This window comes from Bubalus kerabau, chromosome 1, assembly GCF_029407905.1.
Source record: "Bubalus kerabau isolate K-KA32 ecotype Philippines breed swamp buffalo chromosome 1, PCC_UOA_SB_1v2, whole genome shotgun sequence".
NCBI classification, from domain to species: domain Eukaryota; kingdom Metazoa; phylum Chordata; class Mammalia; order Artiodactyla; family Bovidae; genus Bubalus; species Bubalus kerabau.
In genome coordinates this window covers 136908746-136917425 of record NC_073624.1, presented here as the reverse complement: position 1 = coordinate 136917425, position 8680 = coordinate 136908746, and the positions used below count along the sequence as shown (strand labels likewise).

The window sequence follows — 8680 nt, the reverse complement described above, 5'->3', positions numbered from 1 at the left end:
CATGCTTTTGTTCCTAATTAGGACATCTCATCATTTAACATACAATATAGACTATCTATTTTTAAAATATTGATTGTAGTCCTCCACACCTGGAATACCCATGTGGGAAGGGATTTTATCAGTTTTGATCACCATTCTATCCCAATGCCTAAAGTAGTGCCTGGCATCTACTATAGTAGATGCTCAAGAAATGCTCACGGAGATGCTCAGGGAATGAATGAGTAATAGCAAAAATGTCAGCTCCCCAAATGTCTACTAATAGTAGACCAAAGAAATATAACAGAATACCAAACAACACGTGAACAAATTACACATACAACATGGGTGAATCTCACAAGCCTAATGTTGATGATACAAACAAATGACAGTGGAAAATATACAATATGATTCCATCCACAAAAATTCAAAAACAGGCATACATATCTAGGGGTAAAAGTCTAAACAGAGGCATGAGAATTAATATCAGGCTAATGATTACCTCTGAGAGGGAGGTGGTTGGGAGAGGAGACAATTGGGGAGGACACATATGCGGCCTCACGTGTGCTGTACAAATGTACATACATGTGTGCTCAGTAGTGTCCGACTCTTTGTAATCCCACGGACTGTATGTAGCCTGCTAGGTGCCTCTCTTCATGGGATTTTCCCAGCTAGAATACTGGAGTGGGTTGCCATTTCCTTCTCCAGGGGTCTTCGCCACCCAGGGATTGAATCCGCATCTCGTGCATCTCCTCCATTGGCAGGCGGGTTCTTGACCATTAGCGCAACCTCTCCGGTACTGACAATGCCCTAAGTCCTGCTTCCAGGGGTATTCTCATTGGGATTGTTCTTGAAACTGCACATACACATTTCACACACTCTTCTGTATGTCTGACATATTTTACGGTTTAAGAAGAGGAGAGAAAAAACCATAAAAGGATGACTGAATACTGTTGAGTTCTCAGTTCCATTGATGAATTTACTGTGAATTTAGAGTGATAGCAAGGCTGTGCTGCCTCTGGCAGCACTTAGATACCTGAGGGTACATCTGGAGAACGCAGAGTTGGATTCGACTGTCACTGGAGTTTAGCAGGTGGGAGACATGAAGGTAAAACGAGCAAGGAAATTTAGTGTATTGGCAAGAGAACAACTGAAAACTTGTTCTGTGGAAACAAGGCTAAAAGGGGAGGCAGGTGAAACCAGGAGGGAGAAAGCTGAAATCCTGGGAAGACCTGGTTTGGGCCAGGAATCAGAGATCTTGAGGACCCACGGAGGTCAATGAGCTGGACTCCATGACAGTAAAAAGCTGCAAGACGATGCAGTCATGGGGTTGGGAGGTGTTCAAAGGGGGCACAAGATGATGTCTGGGTGCAGCAGGGGCTGAATTGTCATAAACATATTTATCTAAAAAATATTTCTATTTATTTATTTGTCTGTGCTGGGTCTTAGATGTGGCACGCAGGATCTTTAGTTGTGGCATGTGAGATCTAGTTCCCTGACCAGGGATCGAACCTGGGCTTTCTGCTTTGGGAGCATGGCGTCTTAGCCACTAGATATATACGTCTGGGACCAGGGAAGTCCCAGACGTATATATCTTAGTTCCCACAACCTGCAGAAATCCCTCTACCCCAAACCAGCCTAAATAAAGCAACATTCAAAGCACTACCAGCATCCCACTATGCAGAGGTACCTTGGGACGGGACGTGCTCCCCAGCATGAGTCACTGGAGCCAAAGGATTTGGGGCTCCTCCCTTTTCTCTGACCTAGGCACTTCTGGCTCCAGCTGCAGTATGTATCCAGTTGCAAAGCTTTAGCACCATTAGCCCTCTTAGCTCCACCAGGTATCCTGGTCTGTCACCATCATCTGTCATCTACCTATTGCAACAGCCTCTTAAGCTCTCCCTCCACTTCCCCTGTGCATCCTGCCGACTTCATCTTTGTGGCAACAGTGGCCATGTTCACTGGCAGTAATGGGTCATCCTGATTCCCCCCCATAATAATGGATACAGCAAAAAGGAAGGGAGAGTCACAAACTTATGGACAACATCTCAAGAAAAAGAGATGACAAAGTAGTCACAGAGGCCCATAATTATACTGGAGATTAAAAACAATTTAATTTACATATAGTAAAATTCACTCTTTTTGGTGTACAGTTTAAGTCTTGACAGTGCAGAAAGTCAGGTGATGATTACCACAAATCAAGATACAGATACGCTCCATGGTTCCTAAAATTTTACCCAGGCTGTAGTCAACCCTCTTCTGCCCCCACCCTACCAACTCCTGGGGACCACCCATCTGTTCTCCATCTCTTGGAGTTTTGCCTTTTCTAGAATGCCATATAAATGTCATATACATGGAATCATTCTGTTTGGATTCCTTTGAGTCTGGCTCCTTTCACTCAGCACAATGCTTTTGAGAATCATTCATGCTGTTGCTGAGTAGTTTTCCACGCTGTGGATGTATACTCAGTGAAGGACTTTGGGGTTGTTTCCAGTTGGTCCCAGGAACTGACAGAATACAAGATGCCATTCAGTGGCAATATAGATTTGGACTTGACTAATCAACCTGACCTAACTGATACATACAGCATTTTCATTCTTTTCAAAGGCATATGGCACATTTACCAAAATAGAACATATTCTGGGTCATAAAGAATCTATAAGCAGATTTCATATAATTGAAGTGATTCAGAGTCTCTGACTTTTGTATAATTAAATTGAAACTCAATAACAGGAAGATAACTAGAAAATCCCCTAATACTTGGAAACAAAGTAACACCCTTCTATTAATACATAACTCATAGGCCAAGAGAAAAATCAAAATGGAAATTTAAATATTTTGAGCTAAATGATAATTTTAAAAAACACTTAAAACTTGTGAGAGACAGTAAAGCACTGTCTAAAAGGAAAATTATAGCTTTAAATGTACCTAGTCAAAAAGAAGTTTGAAAATGAGTCTAGCTTCCAACTTAAGAAACAAAAGGACAATAAACATCCCTCTACAGTAGAAATACAGACATAATAAACTAAGGACAGAGATCAATGAAACAGAAGACACAATAGAAAAAAACTCAGTGAAGCAGAAAGTTGCTTCTCTGGAAAAACAAATGATAAAATTGACAAAATTCCAGCAAGACTGATCAAGAAAAACACCAAGAGCCCCAATATCAGAATGAAAAGTGGGGCATCACTACAGATTCTACAGACATCTGAGGGATAATATGAGGAAGTTATGAATAACATGTCAGTAAATCTGAAAATTTGGATGAAATGGAAAAATATTTCAAAAACACAGTTTACCAAAGTGATACAGGAAGAAGTGGATAATCTGCATGGTTCTCTAGCAAAGGAAATGATTCTGTAATTTAAAACCTTTCCACAATAAAAATCAAGGTACAGATGGTTATTAGTATCCTCACTGCAAATCTGTCAAGCAGAAATTTATGATTTATGTACTATTGTCTATGTATAAAATATGTTACATAGAAAGCTGTTGGTGTTCACTTAAATAATATAGGGAATGGTGGGTGAGGGTACAGATGGAGCAAAGTTGGCTACATACTGATGATTACTGAAGCCCAACATTGGGCTTATTATACCTTCTTAGGGCCTATTTTTGAAAATGCAATTTTCCATAATCAAATGTTTTTGTTTTTTTAAAAAAAAAAAAAGTCAGACCATAGCATCACTGTGCAAAACCCTCCACCAGCTATGTAGCTCCCTCTGAGTCAAAGGCACAGTGGGCTGGCGGATGGCCAACTAACCAGGCTCTTCCGGATCTGGTCACCCTGGCACCCTCTGGAATCTCATCACCACCACCATTCACTCACTTTCATATCACTCTGACCTCCTTCTTACTGCTTGCACACATCCAAGGCATACTCTCATTTCAGGGTCTTTGCCCGTCCTGTTCCCTTTGTGTCACATCTTCATTTTTCAGATTCAGCATGTTTTGCCTAAGTCAAATCTTTGCTCTAACATCACCCTTTCAGTGAAGACTTCCCTGACCAAAGTCAAAGTAAAATAACCCCATAAATTGCCCTCTCCTCATCATGCTTTTCTCCAGAGCATCTGCATCATGACATATGGAATATTTACTTGTGTTTTTATTTATTGCCTACTTCCCTCAAAAATGCGGACTTCAACCAGACAGGGACATTCAAACCTGTACCCCAGAGCCTAGAATGGCACAGTAGGTGCTCAATAAACATGTACTCAATGAATGAGTAAAAAAACGTCCTCAGCTTCTCCAAGGGGTGTGGTAGGGCACCAGACCTGGTCCATAGTCACCTGAGCCTGAGTCACTCCTGACCCCTGTCCCCGCCCCCACCTTGTTGTTGGAGAACAGTGATATCCCTTCAGAGGGAGAGATAGGAGGACCTGGATCGTCCTCTTAGTGGTTTTGGGAAAATGGGGACTATGGAATCTTGTAAGATGATTTTGGACTCTGGTTCTGCCACTTATCAGCTCTGAGATGCTGCTGGGTCACTGCACTTCCCTGACCATATATTTGTTTCCTCATCTGCCCAATGGCAACAAAACCAAAACCAACCCCACAGGATGGTTGTGATGGTTGGAATAACCAAAGGGACCAGATTTGCCCACGGAAGCGCTTTCACTGCCAGATGCCGATGATAAGAATTTTGGCAGCTCTGCGAGAATTTCCAAAGGGTCTTTTACCTGAGGCGGCCACATCACCTTTCGGGGTATTTGTTGCCTTGTCTTTTTTTTAAATGAAAGGCTGGCCCTTGTCTCTCCCTGCGCCCTCCCTCTTAGCCCCCAACCCCCTGCTCCGGGCCCGCTGCCCTGCGCCCTGGACACGCGCCCTACCTCTCCTTGCACCTTCGTCCCACACTTTTCGCTCTCCACGGGCCCATCCCACACCATTCCTTACTCCGCGCCCTCCCTCTCTCGGCGCCCGCCCCGCATCCTCGCCCTGCGCCCTCCCGCTCCCCGCGCTCTCGCGCCCGCCCGCTCCGTGCCCGCTTCGTGCCCGCTTCGTGCCCGTTCCGTGCTCGCTCCGCGCTCGCTCGCTCGCGCTCCCCGGCGCCGGCTGCGGAGGGAGCCGCTCTGCCCGCAGCTGGCGCAGCGCGGGGGCGGCCGCGGGTGGGCGGGTGCCGCGGGCCCGAGTGCCGAGCATGAGCCGCCGCCGGCGCCGGCCGCGCGCTGCTTGGGGCCCGACTGCGGCGCGAGGGCTGCGCGGGAGCTACGCTGGCCCGGACCGAGGTAGGCAGCGGCCGCCCGATCCTCAGTCCCTCCGTCCCTCACTCCTTCCTGCGGGCCGTCCCTCCGGTCGCCCGCGCGGGCAGGGCGGGGCGTACGCGGGTCCAGGGTCCCGCCCGGCGCGGCCGTCGTGGGGCCGGGGAGCGGGCTCCCGGCGCGGGTCGGGAGACGCGCGTTGAGAAGGGCGTGCGGGAGCCCAGTGCGGAGTTCCCCGGAACTCCGCCCGGGGCTGGACAGCGCCAGAACCCCCCAGTCCCCAGCCCCTGTGGGGTACCGGGCGGTCTCAGCCTGGGCGTGGCGGGAGCGCACTTGGCAGGCTGGCGTGGGCTCCCACGCGCGGGTCGCCTGCCCCGGGCCTGGCGTGGAGGAGGGGGCTGGGAAATCTGAGGAGCTGGGGCTGCGCAGTTGGAAGTTTCCATTTGCTTGTCTGCATTCTGGGCCCCGCGGTGGCATCTCACGCCCTTGCTGTGTGGCGAGGAATTGGGGCGTGAGCGCAGCCTTTGAGGAGAGCCGGCTAGGGCGAGATGCCCCTCTCTGCACCGTGGGCAAGGGTCATTTGAAGGACCGCGCTCTCTTTGCCCCAGGCCCCCCCTGCTGGAAACAGTCAGGGCCAGGTGCAGCTAGTTCTGATCTGCGCCTGTGGGGCGGGGGGAGGGGGCACTGGGTCTAGGGAGAGACACGCAGCCGGCCCCTTGGGCCCTCATCTCTAGCTGCTTGGGAGCGCTGGAGCTGATGGACAGTTACAGAGGCCGCCTACTTCTTGGGAGCCACCTGGGGCTGAGATGTGGTGGGGCCGGGACACCCTCCTTCCCTGCTTAGAACTGGGAGCCCCATCAGGTTCAGCCTCCCCACTGCTCTCATACTTCCCCCATCCTCCAGACCAATGGAAGGGTTCTGATGGCCACCTGCCCTGGGAGCCCACGCCGTCCAGAATGAGCTTGGCCTGCTGGGGGACCTCGAAGAGGCAGTGGTCTGTTCTGCCCCTCAGGGGTCTCCCACCTCCCTCTGGACATAGTCTTTCCCAGCCTAGCATGGGTCCAGGCCCTTCCCTACCCAGGTAGGAGGCTTAGAGAGCAAAGCAGTAGCTCTTGTGTGCAGTTGGGAGGCCACGGGTATTGACTTTGGAGCTGTGGGCAGGCTGCAGGCTCCTTCGAGACTCAGCTTCCTTGTCTGTAGAATGACACCGTGGTTTCAGCGACTTCTGAGGGTATGTCCCCTACATCTGGGGACACTTTGCACTGGCACCTCAGGACCCCAGCCCAGAATAAGAGGAGGGGATTCAGAGTAGGGGGATGTGGAGGGCCTTGGCTGGGGGCACAAGGGTAGGTTTTCTCCCCTTCTGCCTTTCTTCGTTCGTAGGGACATGTATCATAGTGACCACATGGGCCTGGGTGGGGGTGGCAGCAGAATCTGCAAGCCCTGCCCCTGAGAAGAGTAGGCAGTGTGGACCCACAGGCTAACACCCTCCCGAGGGCAGCTGTGTGCTTCAGCACATGGCTCCGGGGTTGGGGAGCATAAACAGGTGTCCCCAGGTATGCCCTGGGGACCAGAGAGCCAGCCAACAAGTTTGTTTTTCTCTGCGAGGCATCCTCGAACTGCCAGCCTGATGGCTCCCTTCCACCTGGCAAATCGTGGAAATGGAACAGTTCACACAGAGCGGAGGGGTTTTTTGGTGTAACTTAGCAACTGCAGGCGGAGGAGGAGGAGGGGGAGGAGGGGGAGGGGGAAGAAGAGGATGGAGAGGAGGAGGAGGATGCGGGGAGGAGCAGTAGGAAGAGGAGGGGGAGGAGGGAGAAATACCAGCACCACCAGCATCTGTGCTGGGTCGGCCTGAGTGAGGCTGGTGTGCCCAGGCTGATGGGGCAGGGCATCCCCTGCAGCCGGCCAGGCCAGGAACAGACCCACCAGTCTGTCTCCTGGGTCCTCCAGAGAAGGTCCATTGGAGGCTGTGCCCACCTGTCTCCTTATCTGTGATAATAGGCCGAATGGGTGGGACTGGAATAGCTTTGGTTGATATTTGTTTTTTTGACCACAGAACCCTGTTCTGAAGCCGTATGTTTCAAAGCCAAGTTGGTCAAATAGACCAAGTGAAGGTGCAGGGCTAGGAGCTGAAGCTGGGCCCGGGGTGGGCGAGTGTCGGCTGCACCTCTCCGCATGACCCTACCCCAGAAGAGGGGCCCCGGGCAGCCCCACAGAACCTCCTGGGGGTAGGTGCCAGGCCACAGTGTGGGAGAGGGGCAGAGAAGCAGTAGACGCCTGTCCAGGTGGTCTTGGCTCAGTGTGGCTCCCGGTCCGGCCGGCCCTCCTACTGCCCCCTGCTGGGCCGCCTCCTCCCTCTCTCTCCCCTCCCGAGGCCATCTGCTTGCTTCAGCCCTGGTCCGCGCTGGCTGTTTTTTCTCTCAGAGCCTCCAAATGCTGAGCAGAAATCTGCCTCGTGGAGCTCCCACCCACTGCAGGCTGCCGCTCATCCCTTTGCCCTCGCCTGCCCACCTCCCTCCTGAGATGTGTGTTTACTTAGCAACGCGGCTTCCAGCTGAATCCAAGAAGAGAGGCAGGGAGCTCAGAGGGAGGCGGCGGGGATGAAGGGAGGCCTGGAGTCACAGGGAGGCTTCGGTGGGAGGCTGCAGGGCCCTTGGCCACAGGAGGGAAGGGTGGCCTCTGACACCCACTGGCCGCATGTCAGGGCCCCCGATCTGCTGGGGTCTGGGAGGACACTCTGCCCTCTGTTAAGACTAAGTGTGTTTCTCACCTCTTTCTGGGCACAGAGCCTGGGGCTCTGTGTGTGTGTATGTGCGTGTCAGAGAATGAACACAAGATGCCCTGGGCAGAGTGAACTGGCCGCTGTGGATGCATTCAGAATGTCCCTGCAGTGGGGACACCAGGAAGTCCCAGTCTCACAACCTCAAAGCAAGCTTTGGGAAGGTCAGCAGATGTCAGCATGGCGAGAACCGTGGAAGGGAGAGTCGAGAACCTCATGTTCTGGCCCACACAGAGTATGGGAGGGCGGGGGGCCAGGAGTGGAGGAGCGGGGATCACCCTGGGGCAGGGAAGGGACGGGGCTCAGGCCTGCAGAAAGGTGACAGGTGTCTGGTATGGCGGTGTTAGGGTCACACGGATGCCTGCAGGGCCAGGGAGGGGCAGGGGTGTGAGCGCTGCCTGGCGCTGACCCTGCCTCAGGGTGGACAGACATGGCTTCCCGTGTCTGTGTGCGAAGCATTTCCTCAGAGCCCCACAGGGGCTTGGGGCAGGATTCAGGGCAACACCCAGGGATCCTGCCCTGGACGCTTCTCCCCAGCTCACTTGACAGGGCAGCTCCTCAGGGCTGGTGCACTGGCCGGGGAGGGGAGGGGCAGGCTGCGGCCTGTGCCGCCTGGGGTGGTGGCAGGAGCTCGGGGTCCCCGGTGTCCCTTTGGAGTGGCTCTGGGTTCTCCACAGTGCAGGGTGACTTTGGGGAGCGGTGGGCGAGTGCCAGCTCAGGGAGG

General features: G+C 52.5%; 1 protein-coding gene across 1 annotated transcript in view; it reads left to right on the top strand.

Annotated features, from left to right (window-relative positions):
• Nucleotides 1–5183: 5183 nt before the first annotated feature.
• The window catches only part of RASGEF1A (RasGEF domain family member 1A), a 90575-nt gene continuing 87078 nt past the window's right edge, over nucleotides 5184–8680 (top strand). Inside the window, exon 1 of the mRNA XM_055589462.1 lies at nucleotides 5184–5201. The gene's annotated coding sequence lies outside the window, so the exon portion shown is untranslated. The remainder of the gene's footprint in view (nucleotides 5202–8680) is intronic.